General features: G+C 40.7%; 1 long non-coding RNA gene across 1 annotated transcript in view; it reads left to right on the plus strand.

Moving 5' to 3' along the window:
- Positions 1-2,721, plus strand: part of LOC120407804 — a 58,302-nt gene extending 55,581 nt beyond the window's left edge. The window contains exons 6-7 of the long non-coding RNA XR_005600263.1: positions 1,538-1,725; positions 2,644-2,721. This is a non-coding gene — a long non-coding RNA (uncharacterized LOC120407804). The remainder of the gene's footprint in view (positions 1-1,537; positions 1,726-2,643) is intronic.
- The last annotated feature ends 15,556 nt before the right edge of the window (positions 2,722-18,277 follow it).

Consider the following 18,277-nt stretch of genomic DNA (forward strand, 5'->3'; position numbering starts at 1 on the left):
CCTTGAGAAGAAACTGATAAACAAACCACCTTCAAATTTTAGCATTTTTGTGTCAGTCACAGATTTCCTTGAAGGCCAAGTCCCTATTTAAGAACTAATGTGTTTGGAGAGCAAAAAACCCCTCTGTGTTATTAGGCAGAATCCCTTTTATATACAGGGAATTGGATCAATTTGACCCTGATTGTCTCTCTTCACTTTATTGTCCCACTACTTCAAACACCAAGCCCTCGGCATTATCTTAAGGAAGAGGCTGATTGAACTGTAGGTCTGACACTTGTCAGTTGTGGATAATGCTGGTTTCAGTGAGTCATGTTCACACATAAATGAGCCATGACAGAGATAGACTGTTGAATAGAAAAAGCAGTTTTACTGTGGATAACCTTTTCTGTATAAATGCAACAAATAATAAAGTCTGAAAAAAGCCATGTTCCTTAGGAAAGCACATAACAGAATGATACATTATCTCTTTGGTTATCAGAAATTGTCCATTTTGAAATGGGCAATTGATTGAGAGAAAAAGTGAAAGGACTATAATTATATTTAAAAAAAATCTCAACACATGAAACCTATAATATAAAAAAACTAACAAACCTCCAGCCCTGTTCATCCTCATGAATAGAAGACATTGTTGTGCATAGAACTGCAACTGCTCCATTATGTCATCAATTGTTTCTTAGAAAATTGTGCAGCACTACTTCTTAATTAAAGCAGCAGCATAGAAACTCTAAATTCCTCCCTCCCTCCCTCTCTTATTTTTTTTTTTAAAAGAACTCTCATCAGAAATCTCAGAAACCTTCCATTTCAATCAGGAGAGTCAAAAGAGTGATTTACATTTAGAGGCCTGTAATTGGAACAAATTGAAAACAATATAATAGCTCATTTCGATCCATGTGATGGTAGCACAACTCCATTGTCTACAGTATATGTATTAAAAGAGATGGTTCTTTAAAGCAAATCTAACTCCACCACAGCTTCAGAGCAATTTGCATAAATGTCTGTACCATGATTTTTTTTATTTATGGCCCCTAAGTTTCTAATTAAATACTAATTAATACTATCACCAGAATTGTCTCCCATCCTCTGCTCTTCATAGCTTTGTCACTTTGATTAATGCATAGTCATTTATTAACTTATTTAACAAGCTGAGGTGCCTCATGACAAACCAGATTAAATTAGCCCCATAACAGTCTCATTACTGCAAAAAAGGAGTTTTAAACTTAATAAAAATTATTCTCAATAATGGTAAAGCTTTTTCATCGCAACCTTAAAAGATGGAAATAGGTTTCTTGTTTGATTTATAATATATGGAGTTGTATAAAGTCTCCATTAATAAAATTTATATGTTCATTTAAGCTTGAACATTACAGTAGTTCTGTAGCCCTGGGTGCTTATTATTTAACTTTTGCTGTATTTATGAAGATAATTAATGTCCTGACCAGACAGGGACTAAAATACCCACTAGAATGAGCTAATTAGAGGCATAAATAATGTTTAGGTCTTGTGTGTTGCTATTTTAATTAATTGTTTTGTTTTCCAGCTAAACTTGATACAGAGGAAATCAGCATTTACCTGGGGACTGTGTTGACTTTGCATGAAACAACTTAAACAATATTTTGATGGCTTGGATGGCAGTGTCATGATATTGCTAATATGTGACCCAGATGAGGACAGGCGCAGTCTCAGAGAATTCTTGCTGTTCTGTGTGAAGAAAATTGAGAGCTGCAGGTGGGTGATCCTTTCAATCTATGAGGGAGGGTGTACCCCATTTTGCTCTCCAGGGCCCTCTAGTGGACAAACCAAGGCACTATATTTGTCTGAGACAATTGAGCATCCTCATGAGAGCCTGCATGTCTGCAAACAATATTGAAGTGGCACAGAACATGGGGGAAAAAGAAGTTCATGGGGAACAATGGTATTCCTAATGAATTGGTGGTGAAAGCTCTGAAGTTCCAATCAGACTCATTAGGGCATCAGGCAGCCATGGAGTGCTGAGTCTCTTTGTGGTATATAGCCTCTCATGCTCACAAAGACCACAGCAGGAATCTTGTATTCTGAATTGCGGACATTTCTGCTAAATAATAATGCCTTAATCAGTTGAATGAAACATAAAATCACCCCCTTTTCATCACTTTATGCCCTCCTTAATCCCCTCCAACACTTGGGAACACAGTCTGGGAGATAGGCCTTGCAGAATGCCCTTGAAAGTCAACATAAACTTAAACTACATTCTTAATTACTTCCTCATGTTTTCTTGAGATGAGAGACATTTCCTTGAAAATTCAGTTTGACAAAGTATACACTATATAACCTTTAACAGAATTGCATTTCTACCACCAAAACCAGTGTGCAGTTACCTTAGAGATCAGAGAAATGTTGTCACTTCTCACTCGCTTGATGGATAAGATGTAAAGTTAAATTTCATGGTGGACAAGCACCCAAGAGGTTGCTCAGATTCCCTTAATACATGAGATGTCTTTGACACCACAGCACAGGATCTTCTGTACTTTTTATACAGCGCGGTTGATAAATGCATTAAATGCATAAAATATTTATTGGTTCTGGGACAGCATACAACATGACAAGAAATGAGATCTTTCTGTACATTGCTAGAACATATGAAAATTGAAACTGCATTTTTTTCAGTCAGAAATATTATGCAAGTGACAATTTTGGCTTTGAAGAAGTAAAGTACAAAGATGCTCCAGCAACTGAAGATTACAGGTTTGCAAAATCACTTAATATTTATTTTGTTTTTAAACAAGTTGTTGTGTGGATTGAGGAAACAACTGTATTGCTAGCCATTATCTCTTTAGTATATTTTAATTTAACATCAGCTGCTAGGTAAGATTTAACATGATATGCCAATTTGACTATATAGAGCAAGATGACAAGAGATTTCCATATCAGGAGGGAGATCAAAGTTTTGTGTGTGTGGAGGGGGGTTCTTATTGCATACTGTATGCAGTAGAACAATATTTAATTATTTAAGTGAATTTCTGGTGAAATATGCTGGATTGGCAGCCCTGGAGCCTGACATCCTCTATTAATGCACAGAACAGGCACCGATTATTAGCGAAAATCCAAGCCACCCAATACTGTACCTTAGCACTGACCTGGAGGGACCACTCATTGGTGGACAGAAGATAGCAGAGTCTCTGTGCCCATTCAACTCTTGACCTCCACTAAACAACAAAGGTACCAGGTGTGACAAACATAGTTATCAGCTAGGAAATGAATTGAGATGATCAAGAGCATGGGCTGGATTTGAACTGTGAAGATTCATTACCAGTCCTCTGAATCACCCTAATCTTAACCTTAACTCAATGGGCTTTAAGAAATGTAGCCCGTTGCTAGGTCCTTTTAGTAGAACTATAATGATCCATGCAATTAAATATCAAATGGGCCTTTTAGAGCACCGTTGTATAAATTAATTAACTGCTAATATAATAGTTGCTATCGATGTTACCTCAAGACATGTCATTGTATATTCAGTTAGGATACGAATTGCTCAGTTTAATGTTAGATTTTTAGTCTTGCTTAAATTGCTCACAGAATGACACCACTAATACAAAAAGACACGTTAGAAGTGGTTATGAATTTGTAACACTAGGTGGGTTAGAATATTCTTGTCTGAAATGTTTGTATAAACTGCCTGCTCCAGTCCATCCTAGACGATGCTGCATTTCAGTGATGGTGAGAGATTATATAGAACATAAGTTGTGTGTTAACATTCTGTGTTATAAAATATTGCTGCAGAAATGGCCACCAGTTGATAATATTACTAAATATCATACCAATAGCAATATTACCTTTTACAAATCTCTGACTTTTCAGAAAGCACATAATATTGACATAAGGAATGTTCATTACACCTTAATAAAAGCATGTTGGAAATTCATCTGCAGTGCAACATTCTTAGGTGCTAGAGACAAGGGCTCACATCGGAAGATCAATGATTTGAAAGTATTGGTAACTTTTAGAGATTTGTTAAATAAAGTTCAAAGATCATTAATATTTTGCTTTTTTATGTAAACTGTTTAATCCTAGTTCTGTTCCCATTAAAACAAAGGTAAAATTCCTCTTGACTTTAATGGGGGTAGGATTGGGCCCTTTCCCTTTATTATTGATCATTATTTCATATTGTTTGTTAAATGCTGACAATATGCTGGGAACTACACAGTACACAACAAAGAAGGCAGTCTCTGCCTTTCTTCTGCATTGGGAATGTCCGTGATGAGGATGACTCTTTTAATATATTCACTGTATCTCTCTAAAGAATATTAGTAAGAAAAACTGTCTCTTCCTCTGATGAATCTGAGTTTCCTTAAAGAGAGGCTCAACTCCTAAGTTTTCTGCCATTTCTTCGCCAGCTCTGATGGCATCTTCAAATCCATTTTCTCTGGAGGCCAGAATGAAAATAAGACAACTTTTCATCAAAGTACTAGCGGTCGTGATGTCTATCGATTGAGTTTGTAATGCCATGTTTACAATGTTTACGTGGAACAGGATATTGTGCCTAACCACAACTGAGACCAGAAATTTGAAGTCAGTGATCTGGATTGCCAGGCTTTGCACCTCGGGTCAGATTCCAGCCTCGGCTTTACTCGACTACATCCGTTCCATCGGGGCGTTGTAAACGTCAGTCACTTGGTACCTCACTGGCTTTATGCTGTCAATGCAGCTCTCCCAGTGAGCGTCACTTAGTGGCTTCACAGTTAGATTTGTAACATTGGCCGTGAGGATCTTCCACCTGATAACTGATGCTGACAACAGGACGTATATCCTTTGCGGTGCTCCAAAGAGAGATACTGAATCTAAAGAAGATGTTTCTGTATCTGACACAACCAGGTGGAGGGAATGGCAGCCACAAGGCACATAAAAAGCTCTTGGATTCAGTGCAAGGATCCTTGCCTGGATGTTACTGTTTCTTCCCTTCACGTTCGCACCATTGTCATAGCCTTGGCTGCAGCAGTCCTAAAGCTTTATTTTATTCTCATTCAAAACATTCATAAACAGTTTTTAGGCATTTTCCAGTAGTCATCCACAAACTGGAAACAGATAGTGTTTCTTTACTTGAGTACAGCCATCCTTGTCATCAACAAATCTTACTGTAAATGACACCTTTTCATTGTGACTAATGTTGGGAGTGCAGGCCATTATTACAGCCTTGTACTTAGCTTTGCCAAGCTGCATCAATATGTTATCAAGCGCTTTCCTTTCCATAAGGTCAACCAATTCATTTTGAATTGTTTTGCTGCAGTAATGGTCCATAGTTTCTTTACGAACTACTCAGTGTAGGTGCTCACTCATTTTCCTATTTCACAAGGACCTCTACCATACCGAGAAAATTAACATTATGTTCAGTGAACAACTTATCTGATGAGTTCCAGAAAGCCAAATTATTCTTATTTGGCAAGGAAGAGAGTAATTGAAATTAGATGCTTGAGCACATTCCTCCAATGCTGGGTTTCTACATTAATAATGTGCTGGTTTTCTGTGTGTCTGTATTTATTCAGCTGAGCCTGGACTTGACCTCCATTCATTTGGAGTAGGCTGTAAAATAGCCAACTGACTTTTCATGTTGCTTTAGAGCATCAGCTAAGTTATGTCATTAATTGTATCTGGAAAGCACAAGCAGTGATTTGGCATTCTTGTCAAATATTTTGCAACAAAACCAGAACACGACGTCAGTTGATTTCAAAGAAACTAGCCAACGCCGATTCAGTTTCTCACCATTCTCAAGCACTCTTTCACAGTGTGACTTTGAGAAGTGTCATTTTCTAGAAAAATCCTAGATTTTCGTCCATCCCATTCAAAATTGTACAATCAATATTGGCAGAATTTAGGATCACCAGCCATAAAGCAGGATCTGATGTATCGATTTGTGGTGTGCAATTTTTATCATTGCCGTTTGTCATCATGTGAGGCTGAGTCTTCTTTATTGTTTTTCTCCTTTTCATGTAAACCAGATTTTTCTTTTTCATTATTCTCCTTTTCATATGAGCCACATTCTTCTTTATCATCACTCTCCTTTACGCCACCAGGAAAACTGGATGATTCTCCATCCCTTTCTTCACATTTCCATTCCTACGTTCCTCATTCTTAGAAAGTTATCTAACATTATGTTAAGCATGGCAAAACACTTAACAGTATTTCTTTTATGTTGTTGCATAGATAGGGGTTTGATAGGTATCTCTGGCATCTCATTAAATATGTCATTATTAGTTGCTACTTACACTCTTCAAGTCTTAAAAACAAGTAAACTTTCACAAATACACAATAAAACAAGGTTCACAATATCGCAGCAGAGCTCCCACTTCATTCTTATATCTCACTGGCTGACTGGTGATGCCCCCCCTCCACCCGGCCCAGATACCTGTGAGGGCATGGCTGACATTCTAGGAGTTTCAAGGAAAATGTAGATCTCATAAAGTCTGGAAGGTTCCATGAGATTCTACAAAGGTTCCATGAGATTCTACATTCTAAGAGGTTAGTGAAAAATGAATCCACAAACAGAATACCTGAAACATTTTACTTCAAACATTCTATTTTCCCTTTTGTCACTAACAAAGATAGCAACCCGAGCCCAGAGCCCCCCAAGCCTGGCATCCCAGGTGGTTGCCTGCTCCTAAATCTGGTCCTGACCACAGTGATATACTCGAGAAGCTGCAGAGAGGGATTTAAGTCAACGAGGAAACAGCAGAGGGGCCAAGGGGAGAAGCTAGTAGACAAGGGAGAGAAGCACAATCAGTTTTGGAAAACATCTACATTTGCCAACTTTCAGAGTGGCTTAAGTGACAGCACAAATCATAAAGTGCTGAGGCAAATCCGGAGAGGAACTGAGTGCCTGCATGTCCCATTGTCTTAAAAGGAAACTGTGAGTGGTTGGCACCAATCAGGATCGGGTCTTTTGTTTTGAAAAAGGCTTTTGCTTGGTTATCCACTTGTCTAGACAACCTGCATATACTGAGTAGAGTGAGCTATATTGAATTTACTATAAATCTGTTTGGCTATCTGCTCTACTTTTTATTGGCAGCCAGTTAGCTGCAGATTTGCACTGGCTCAGTGTGTGCAGCACAGACAACAACTGTTCAGTTCCCTAGAGTCTTCTTCAACTTGCAAAATACATCCTATTCTCCAATACACACACAGATGTCTAAATATTATCTCACTTGCTAGGATGATTTTCTTAGGGATGCAGAAATTTCCATACTGGATCCACCGACTTCAGGATCCTACCAGATCGGACCAGTTGTCCATCAAGTCCAGGATCCTGTCTGTAACAATGGCCAGTACCAGATGCATCAGAGGAAGGTACAATAAACCCTGTACTAAAGAGTCAGGGAGAAAACAACCATAGGGGAAGTTTCTTTATTTCATTATTATCAGGCAAAACCCTGAGGTGCAGAGAAGCCCTTTACTCCAACGTAGGAGAACTCTGCACCTGCCTGACCAATGCTGAGGACAGTCTGGCCAGTGCAGTAAGAGTGAAAAGCTGCTGCTCAGTTGGTGCACAGGCAGAACGTGCAGAGGCCCTGAAAAGATCAGGCAGCTCGCACAAATTTGCTTCTTAGCCCTTCCTCTGGCCTGCTGCAGATCCTGCTTCTCTGTGACTCACTCACAAGGACTATGGTCCTCAGGAAACTGGAGTTTGGGAGTGAAATCTGGCTGGGTTGAGGGGCCTGTGCTGCTCTTCCTCCCCCTTAATGCCAGTGGTGGTAGGTCAGGGACTTGGTGTGATTTCTGGCTGCCAGCTCAGAGCTGTCAGCTATTTCAGTGGTTTGGGAGGTGGGATGCACAGCTCTCTTGCTGTCTCCTTGCCTGTCAGTTAGCTGGGAGAACTCTGTCTCCCAGCAATGACTGACGGGGAGACCCTGACATCTTCAGTGCTCGTCCCAGCAACACCTCTCCCATTAGTATATTGGATGGTGGTGGAATCTGTGACTGCCCCAGTATGAGGAGGTGGAGCTTGGCAGCAGCACAGCAGCTCCACAGCCACTGAAGGGACCCTTCCCTCCTGAGGAGTCACTTGAATTCTCCATGGGCTCTGCACCGACAGAGTGTGGTCAGCATTTAACTCAGTATTAGCAACAGGTGTTATTGTATTTCACTATTTATTATTTTACTTTGTTGTCCCCGGAAGCTAAATCATTTTGTTTTGGATTCCTTCCCATGCTGGATGGAGGAGATAATGGAAGGCCAAATATATTGTTTGCTTGCAGCAGGAGAGCTTGTCCAGTTTCCAGCCTGCCTCCCTGCCTATCTCCGCTGAGAAGCATCAGCACAGAGCGAACAGAGGAGGAAAACAGTCTAAACAGAGCAGCAGTGGGAGCTAGGAAGGAAGAAAACAACTCCAGCAAATGTGCCCTGCTGCTGTTGAATGGCAGTCATGGCAGGAAGTTAAGTTTATCCAGTTTAAAAAGGGCTATGGATAGCTGCAAGATGCTAACACGCACGAAGAGAAACTCACATGTGGTCAGGTTAAATGTTGCAGATACAATTGAATTAACTGACACTGAGGCCAAGGGTCCCCTAAGAAGACAAATAACTAACTTGATTTTATTTACCCTATACACCTGTCTTGCAAACATTTGTAGCCTTCCTATTCTGTGGATCAAGCAAGCAGTCAGTACTACCTCTCCCCCACCCCACCCCGACTTCCTCATACTACTTACTGATTTACTTAGCCTGCTTAGTCATTCTGAGATAACAAGTAGGATTCTAGCCTAAGTTAGTAGCATCATCAGTCGAATGCCAACCTGCTAGGGAATTTGACCCTTTGAACTCCCTGAAGCTATTTAGTCATTCATTTTTAAACTGTGTGCACTGACTGGCAGGATAGATGGGGAAGTTACTATCTAACTGACGGGGAAGAGAAATCCTCATAGATTATTTGCCTAGGCCTAATATACTGTGTCAATACCTTGGTGGTTGCCTTAGTCAATGTCCTTGATGTTTTATCTGTGAAGGGCAGAGTTGCCCAGCATATAATTATATGTTGAAAGGAGCTATATTTCACCTTGTGCAACACGGCTTGTTGGGTTTTATGGATATTTTTTACTAAGTGTTTTTACTTGGCTGGTGAAGCGTGTATGTTTTTTCTAAAACCCAATTGTTGTTCTGCTCTCAGGACCCCTACTCACCAACAAACTGTCCCATTTTATGTGGTTATATTCATGAAACTAGTTTAGAGCTGTCATAAAAAGACAAGGCTGTTAAAAAAAACCTCTATAATTACAGAGTGGTGGTGTTGGGCACAAAACAGGTGTCTTTTAAGGCAGTATGCTTCAGTGAGCTTAGGAACATAGCACAGCCTCTGCAGATTGCTATTGGCAAGAAGAATGTTATCAAAATATCGATGTATTGAAAGGTCTATATCTGGTATATACCAGCCTGCAAAAATCTTTGCAGTGTTGGTGACACAGCAAGGATCTCTACCTCAGATGTTATAAAGATGACATCTAAGGGATGGTGTGGTAATTGGATGCATTCCTGCAAGGTGAATGAAACAGACCAGTGATTCTCAGCCATGGGGTCTCAAACACAAGGTGGGTTCTACAGAGATGGACAAAATCTCCCCACAAAATATCAATCCAGACTGCTTGAAAGAAGGCAGCCTACAACCCAGAGGTACAAAAGGGGAAGATAATGAAGAGGAGAATATTGCTCTCTCCTCCTATTGTTCCACTCCACTGCAGCTACTTGCTTCCTCCACTCCCAAATCTCCAGTCAGCTCCAAGGAAGTGCTGCTTATATGAGATGCAGAGTCAGCTCCAGGGCAGTTGCCTGCACCCTCTGACCCCCTTTCTCGCAGTCCTGGATGCTGACCCCACACCTTCTTCAAGCTGAGCCTTTGGTGGAACTGAGCAAAATGGTCAATGGTGGGTGTGAGGTACCAGTGCACAACTCAGACCAGTGGGGTGCCGTGTCACCTTTACTCTGCAATCTTGGGTGCCTTACAATGCCTTGTTGAAGTAGCTCCCACCTGGGCCACTCACAAAACAGCCTTCCAGCATGCAAGCCACAGCCTGAGTGTCTATGTGTAACTGCAACCTGCCAGTTACACCCCGGTTCTCACCAGCCTTGGTTATACTGCAGGATGATCCCAACACACCCTCCAGTCCCCGATTTTCCTTCAGAAAGGTATGTCCTGTACTGCCCAGCCCTCTCCTGGACAGTACAAATATATCACTTCTGTTGTTCCTTTAAGGAAATTATATGCCAGTTTATTGCCTTAAATGGAGTTACCCAGATACTAATTTAAACACACTGGATTAGCTAAAATAATAAAACAAGTTTATTAACTACAAAGAGAGAGATTTTAAGTGAATACAAGTAATGCGGCATAGAAGTGAGAAATGGGTACAAGAAAAATAAAGATAAAACTTACTAGTGCCTAACTTAACAAACTATATTAGATTCGAGCAAAATTTGTCATCACATGCTTCCACCAAGGTCACTGACCAAACTCTTCAGGTCAAGATCCCTCCCCCAAAGTCCAATGGCTGTTTCCTTTTGTCTTCTCAGGTGCAGAGAATATGATGGGCAGGGAGAGAGACAGGGGTGTCTTGGCGTGTTTGCCCCTTCTTTTTATAGTTTCAGTTCCTGTTTTGAAAAACATTTCCAGCTGGGAACTAGGAGACAAAGCGTCTGTCTGGAAGCATATTCCTTGCTGTTTATTTTTCACCTGTTTGACCTTCCTTTGTTTTCCCTTCCTTCTTAATGACTCGGTTTACTGCTTAAATGCAAATTAAGGCAAACATAAATGCCTTTGTTCAAGACAGAGCTGTTTGACCAGTTTGGAGCGACGTAAATTTTGAACACCATTCTTATAACTGCACACACAACGTTGCCACACATATTTTATCAGGACAATACTGACCTGCAAATTATGAGTTTTCAAATGATACTTTACAAGGCATACTTTGTACAAAGATTATCACAATAGCATGGAGGGTGGGAATAAAAGGTGCATTCCGTCACAGTGGGGAAGTGTGGAGCTGCAATGAGTGGGCCTTCAGCTCAGTGGGGAGCTTTAAAGTGGGAGTGGAGATCCTGGAGCCCATATCTGTCATGCAGAACTGTCTGAAGTGACATTCACTTTCGAGACGACTTAGAGGAAAGCTCTGAAAATTAGTTAACAGTTGGAAGAATCAGATCATCCGAACAAATAATTTGTAATGCATAATTTATTGACAAATTTAACCTCTTTTTCTGTTTCCAAATTGTGCATGAACAAATCATTAATTTTCTCATTTTTAGCTTTTCAGAACAATTCACCAAATAATTTGTGAAATAATTCATGGTGTGAAAATTGTTCATGAGCCATTTGATTTCAATATTCAAAGCATGAGCTGTCTTAATTGGATATATAAGTCATGTGGTGTGTTTTTGTTACCTGTCAGTATGAGCTTAACTATTGGAATCAGGAGTCTAGTACAAATATTCACAATTGCAAATTCAAAACTTGCTTCATGCAAACATACTAGAATATTAATTTTTCAACAAGTATTCCTGATAGGAAAGTCATTTACTAGAATATTCCCAGGAAGTGGACACACAAAGACCATAAACAGAACTGAAGCAAATGAACAAATATTAATGGAAGGATTTTCATAGTGCTTGCCTAGCTCTGCCTGAGACATGTTTTGGGGAGAGTTTTCCTTCTCTACTTAGGGCTTGACCTTGCAAGCTACTGAGAACTCCATTCCCAATCCAACAAAGCACTTAAGCATGTGTTTAACTTTAAGTAGTTCCATTGTTTTGCATAAGTGGCCCTACATACTTAGATTAGCTTTGAAAGTTTTTTATGGGGGGTAAATCTTTTTTATTTGATTTATCTTTATATTGGGTTTATGTTGTTCCGCTTTTGATTTTACACAGTATAGTGTTCCTGGGTCTTTATATATTGGTCCCTGTGATAAGGTCTACAGGCCCTACACTAAGCCAGGGCTGGGAGTAGGGCTATACTGGGCTAGGGAAGTCCTGCCCCTCAATATGTTCCCAGTGGAAGAAAAGTTTGAAAGGTCACTGGAAGTCCAGAAAAAGGGAGGAATGAGATGCATGTGGAACCACAAAGCAAAGACTGGTGCTGAGAGCTATGTGAGGAGTCGCTACAGCTTTGTAAAGGCTGTGCTAGCAGCAGGTATTTGGGTCCTTCCACTCCCCTCTGGGAGCTGAACGCCCTAAAAGAGCTAGTGTTCTTTTCAGTCAGAGACTGAGGAAAGCCTACTAAGTCAGTGACCATACCTCAAACTGAGAACATTCAGACTGATATGAAGTGACCCAGGATAAAACATAATTTGGGGTAATTTAATAACTGGATCAGATGCTTTGATGGAGGGGTGGGCCTGGGTCCCCCTACCTTGCCCCATGCTTGCTTCTCTGTAGTGACTGAACCTGTGGAGGGAGCAATCAGAGAACACAGGGGTGATTGATTCCACAGTCATGGCCCTTGTGGGACGACTAGGTTGGCAGATATTATAGGGCCATGCAGGGGCGGCTCTAGAAATCGGGCTGCCCCAAGCAGCGCGGAGCGCTGCGCCGCCCTTCCCCGGTCCCGCGGCGGGTCCCCTCTTCCCGCGGCTCCGGTTGAGCTCCTGCCGGCATGCCTGCGGCAGGTCCACCGGAGCCCGGGACGAGCGGACCTGCCGCAGTCATGCCTGCAGGAGCTCAACCGAGCCGCGGAAGCGGGACCCGCCGCAGTCATGCCTGCAGCAGGTCCGCTCGTCCCAGGCTCCGGTGGACCTGCCGCAGGCATGCCGGCGGGAGCTCCACCGGAGCCAAATGCCGCCCCCCCGGGAAACGGCCGCCCCAAGCGCCTGCTTGGCGCGCTGGTGTCTAGAGCCACCCCTGGGGCCATGACTTAACCATTAGACTAGCTGGTCATCAAAACTTCTTGCTACATTCTCTCTCTATATCAGGGGTTGGCAACCTTTCAGAAGTGGTGTGCCGAGTCTTCATTTATTCACTCTAATTTAAGGTTTTGCGTGCCAGCAATACATTTTAATGTTAGTAGAAGGTCTCTTTCTACAATTCTATAATATATAACTAAACTATTGTTGTATGTAAAGTAAATAAAGTTTTTAAAATGTTTAAGAAGCTTCATTTAAATTTAAATTAAAATGCAGAACCCCCCAGACCGGTGGCCAGGACCTGGGCAGTGTGAGTGCTGCTGAAAATCAGCTCGTGTGCCGCCTTTGGCACTCGTGCCATAGGTTGCCTACCCCTGCTCTATATCATGGCTTTTGGAGATAGAGGAATGTATCTCCGTTTTATATTATGTTTTCTCTACTATAGTGTAAAAAAGGGATAAATAACTTAAATTGGCCTGCCCTCTGAACAAGCTACATTAAAAGAGATCCGTAAAAGTCATCAGGGAAGTCCATTCTAAAGTGAAAACCCTAAGCTAAGTGAATGGTTGTAATGGCACTATCATAATTAAAGAAATCCTCTAGAGAACGCCTGGTTTTAACAGATTAATCAACTGCAGGAAACATCAGTCACAAGGGTATCTATTCCATTTCTACTTTTAAAAGGTTTCCACAATATCTTTGTGGGTTTCAGTACCAGATCTTCCATACATTGTAATGGAGCACAAGAAATTGGATTTAGAGTGCTGATCTAACTCATTGTGCAGTAGTAGGAACAATCACTCAGAGGATGCAGGAGATCCATTGGCTTTTAAAACAAGTATTGGACTGATCAGATAGTTAAGAAGTTATCTTGCATTGTGTAGTGTCATGGAACTTATTCATTATTGCTGTCTCATGGTACAGAGGGCCATTTCAACAGTATAGGGATGATCATGATTGAAAGACAGCAACCCACAGAATTTTCTTATATTATTATTATTATTATTATTATTATTATTTTATTTTATTTATTATGATCTATTTATGTAGTGGTTCAAATGTATGCAGCACTTTATAAAGCATATAGAGTAAGGTATGTCATATGAGCACTTTTCATCCATAGATTTCAATATGCTTTACAATGTTATTATTGGATATATTATATCCATTTCTTGGATTAGAAAACTCCATCACAGCCTTTCAAACTAGGGAGCTTAAAGCTTGGCACCTCAAGCATATTTTAAGCTTATGAACAAGTGGCCTGCTTTTCAGAGGTACTGTGGACCTCTTACCTCCCTTTAATTTAATATTTCCTAAATATGGAGTTAAGAACCTAACTTCTGTCATCCACATGGTGGCCTTAATCTCTCTGGGCTTCAGCTGAAACTTCTGGTGGAAGTACATGGCCGAGGTTATAGCGCAAGCTAATGGCAAAGCTGACAGTTTTCCAGTCTGGTATCCTAGTCACTGACTCATGTTTCATAATATATGAAGAAGCTACATTATTTCCCAATGCCTTATTTAGTACCCCGGATTGCTAGCATGTACTTGTAAATATTTGGTTTGAGAAAGCACCCACAATCTTGTATGTTTGCACTCAACTTTTGAGTGTACAGAATTGGACAGGTAATTTGCTCCTGTGAAAGCAATTGTTCAATTTCCATCAGTGATCAGCTTCTTCTGAGTTGTCACCCACCAACCATCTTCTGCACTGGGTGTAAGAACTAGAGATATGAAAAGCTTTTCTAATGAAACCCAAAATTGCATGTGCTGATAGGAACTGAAATTCATGAGCCTCACATAGCTTTAGTAAAAACCAATTGGCTTGAGCGATAAATTTTCTAGTAATTAGATTTATTTTCCATGCAGTCTGGTAAGTTCTATCACTATCACATACCAGACTTACCATAGTTTTATTGCTCCCCTAGCATATTTTTATCTTGAAAAGTTTGTATATAAAAAGTTTGCAAGTGTGTATGATAAGGTAGATACCCAATTTACCATAGCTTTCCCACAAGCTATCGATCAGCTCTAAACACATTATTTTTGTTTCAGGGGATGTTGCTGTTCACCTTCCAGGAGAAACTAATTTTAATCTAATCATTAAAATTTGCATCTAAAGTGCATATTGCAATTAGTGAGTCAGTATGATATTGCTAAAGGGAAAAGACTTTTGGGGTTGGGACAATTCAAAGGTGGCAGAAAGTAACGTCTTAATCCTGATTTCCTCAGGGCAAAGAATGAGGGAGGGGACATTCTCACAGAAGATGGAAAAGAGAGTAAGGGAGATGGATGTCAATACTATGTGATCTGTGAGAGGTGTTTTGTGGGGCAGACCCCATATGTGAACAACCTCTTACTGCAATATTTTATAAATTGGAAAATAAAACCTAATAGACTTGACTCACACTGGTCTTTTTACAGGTCTCTCTCTCTCTCTCTCTCTCTCGTCCTCACTGTTGCCAGACCACAGTGTTGCTGTGAGCCTTTGCATCTCAGCTGCCACACAAAGAATACTCCTTTTTTCTGTTTTTGCCTCAAACTACTTGCTGTGCAGTAGAGCTGGTCGGAACCTGGCATTCCCATTCTGCAGAAAATTCCAAAATTTCACATTTTTTTAAATTCTGAATTGGAATGAAAAAAATCAAAATTTCCTGAAGAATGATATTCTGAAATTTAATTGAGGAAAAATCATAATGACATTTTGGCTTTATCATAAATTTCATTTCAAACTCATTTGAAATGTTTTGTTTTCATTTTATTGACTCAACTTTAGATATCTTATTTTATATATTATACATATATGATGTTCCCATATAACATTTAAATTCCATTAAATCAGCATTTTCTAACAGAGAACTGTTAAGCTAGAAAATTTCTGACCCACTCTACTGTGTAGTCAAAATATCTCCAATTCTTTGGTCTGGACAGCTGTGGTGAATGGGGATGTTACCTGTGTTATTTTTTATGAATATCATATGCACCTAACTTTATCTGCTTGGTATTATACTCCCTCACTGCAAGGACATAAATCAAAGAAGGCTGTTAGAGAGAACACAAACACGAAATGAAAGAATAGCAAAGATGCACAGGGAGAAAAAGACATGTTTCAGATGAGATTTGATGAGAGAGAGAAAGTCAACAAGGCTGAGTGTTCTAGAAAGACTATTCCAGATTGGAAGCTACAGAGGAGAAGGCTCTCACACCATGAGTAACAAGATTGTGGGGAGAGACAGAGCAGAGGGAATAGAGAGAGGGGTCTGTGTGGGAGGGCTGAGAAGAGTTTTGGATCAATATGCTTCTACTCAATATGAACACAATACTGGGAATCAAATGAGGCCTCTTGTGTACTCTGCAACATACAACCCAAACCCTGGTGAGTGAGTTTTGCACAAGGGATCAGTACCATAGTGCCAGGTTGTTGAGTGCCATGGCAGCAAGATCAGTAATGCATAATCATCTGGGTTCAAACCCTGCGGTCCTCCTTCAGTTTTGTTTCAGTCAGGTAGATTCCCACTGTTTTCATTCAGGGAGTTTACCTAAGTGAGGCCTGAGGAAAGTTGACTAGATTTTGCCCTGTGCAAATGGAGGTGGCTCTGACTGTAGAGCTCCACCTTCCCACATGTGTATGTTTGTCACCTTTATAACTACACCTTTCCCTACCTCAGGGCCTGACAAAGCATGTTGCATGGTTGGGATCCATCAGAAGCAAAGGAACGGGGACTAGGTGAGGGTGGGCAGACAGTAGGCAACCCCTTGTTGGGAGAGGCAAAGCCAATGAGGCCCACATCATCACCACCAGCCTCCGGGAGGTAACCGGGGCTGCATTACCATTCTCACAGAGCTCTCTCTGCAGTGGGGTCCCTGTTTAAAGTGGGCCCTGGGACAGTGGCAGACAGTGGAACCCTTAGCAGCATGATTTCATTGGATCTGTACAGCTTAGTAACAAAGGGATGGGGCACTCCATAGCTCCAGAGGCACAGGTCTCCACATGAATAATGCTGTCTTTCAGATCCCAGGGTTGTGGGGTTTGTGGGGCTCATTCCACTGGGGGAGGAGGCATTCAGCTCATTCTGGGTGGGAGGCAAGAGGGCACGAGCTTCTCCTCACCCCACTGGGCTGATGTGGAGGAAGTTATGGCAAGCCAAACCTTGCTGCTTTGTCTTCCCACTTACCCACTACTATGGGTTTTACCTCAGGAAGGACAATCCAGCCCTGAGTGATGTGGGCCTTGTATTCTGTAAACTAATACTATTTATTGAGTTAAACTCTTTCTGGCAGTAGGTTAAATGTTCAAAAATACACATTTCTAACTGATCAGTGAGCTATATAGTAGCCTCTAATCTATACCACTCAGCTTAGTGTTGATTGCTGGACAGCATCTGGACAGAAAACTGCAAGCCTCTGTGGATTGACCAAGGCAGGTTTATTACTATTAGGATGGTTGTCTCCAGAGTCTGTTACCTGTATGCATGCTTGGAGAAGGATGATCCTCTGATTTTTTTAAGGATAGGGGATGAAGAATAAGAAGGATTTAATAATTTTGGTCCAAGTTTTAATATATGAGAGAGCAAGAGGGTGCTAGTGATGTGTTCATTTTACAGAGAGATGGAGATTCCCCCTTGCCTTGTCCTCCCCCAAAATATTGTTTCATCTGGTTAAGGTGGAATCTACTTCTTTAATGAGGCTGTGACTCACAGAGGCCAGGTGATGGCTGCTCTTTTCTGTGTATAGAACTATAATCCTTCTCAATTATCAAAGACATAAATTACTATTATTTCCTTACCAGATCGAACATCTCCCTTAAATATGTGAAAGAAAAATTGTAGGTTGTCTAGTGAATTTTCCTCTTGGAAAAACTGCCTATTCTTAATATGCAAGTTCAAGGAAAGTTCAAAAGTTTATCAGTGCAAAGGCTGTATTCTAATAATTTATCTACCAGCTTCTCGGTCCATATTATAATGTTCTGAATTAAAAGACATTTTTGTATTGCCATCTTGCAAAAGTAATCAAATAGCACTTTTCAAAGGTATATCACAATATCTATTGATCGTAATCAAACCACAGATGGTACTAGTATTAGAAAGAGTTGGCTGTAGTGTAGGACAATGTGTCAATCACGGGAACAAATTGATTTTTGACTGCCACAGGAAGCTATTTTCCTAGTCCAGCATAATTCCATAAGGCTCCACTGTCCTAAGAATTTTGATAAGGCAGCATTTCTGGAAAAAGATGTCATGGCCAAAAGTTACAGCTGAGGTAAACCTGATTACTGAGAAAATGGTGATCTGAGTGCATTTCATACCTACTGTGCCTTGAAAGTCAATATTTCCATCTTAGAAAGCCTTGTACGAGCGAATATTAATACTGAATGTATGTTTACTTCAGGGTTGAGGAAAAGTCTTATTTGCATTTTATTTTGC

The sequence above is a fragment of the Mauremys reevesii genome, linkage group 6 (genome assembly GCF_016161935.1).
Source record: "Mauremys reevesii isolate NIE-2019 linkage group 6, ASM1616193v1, whole genome shotgun sequence".
Lineage (NCBI taxonomy): Eukaryota > Metazoa > Chordata > Testudines > Geoemydidae > Mauremys > Mauremys reevesii.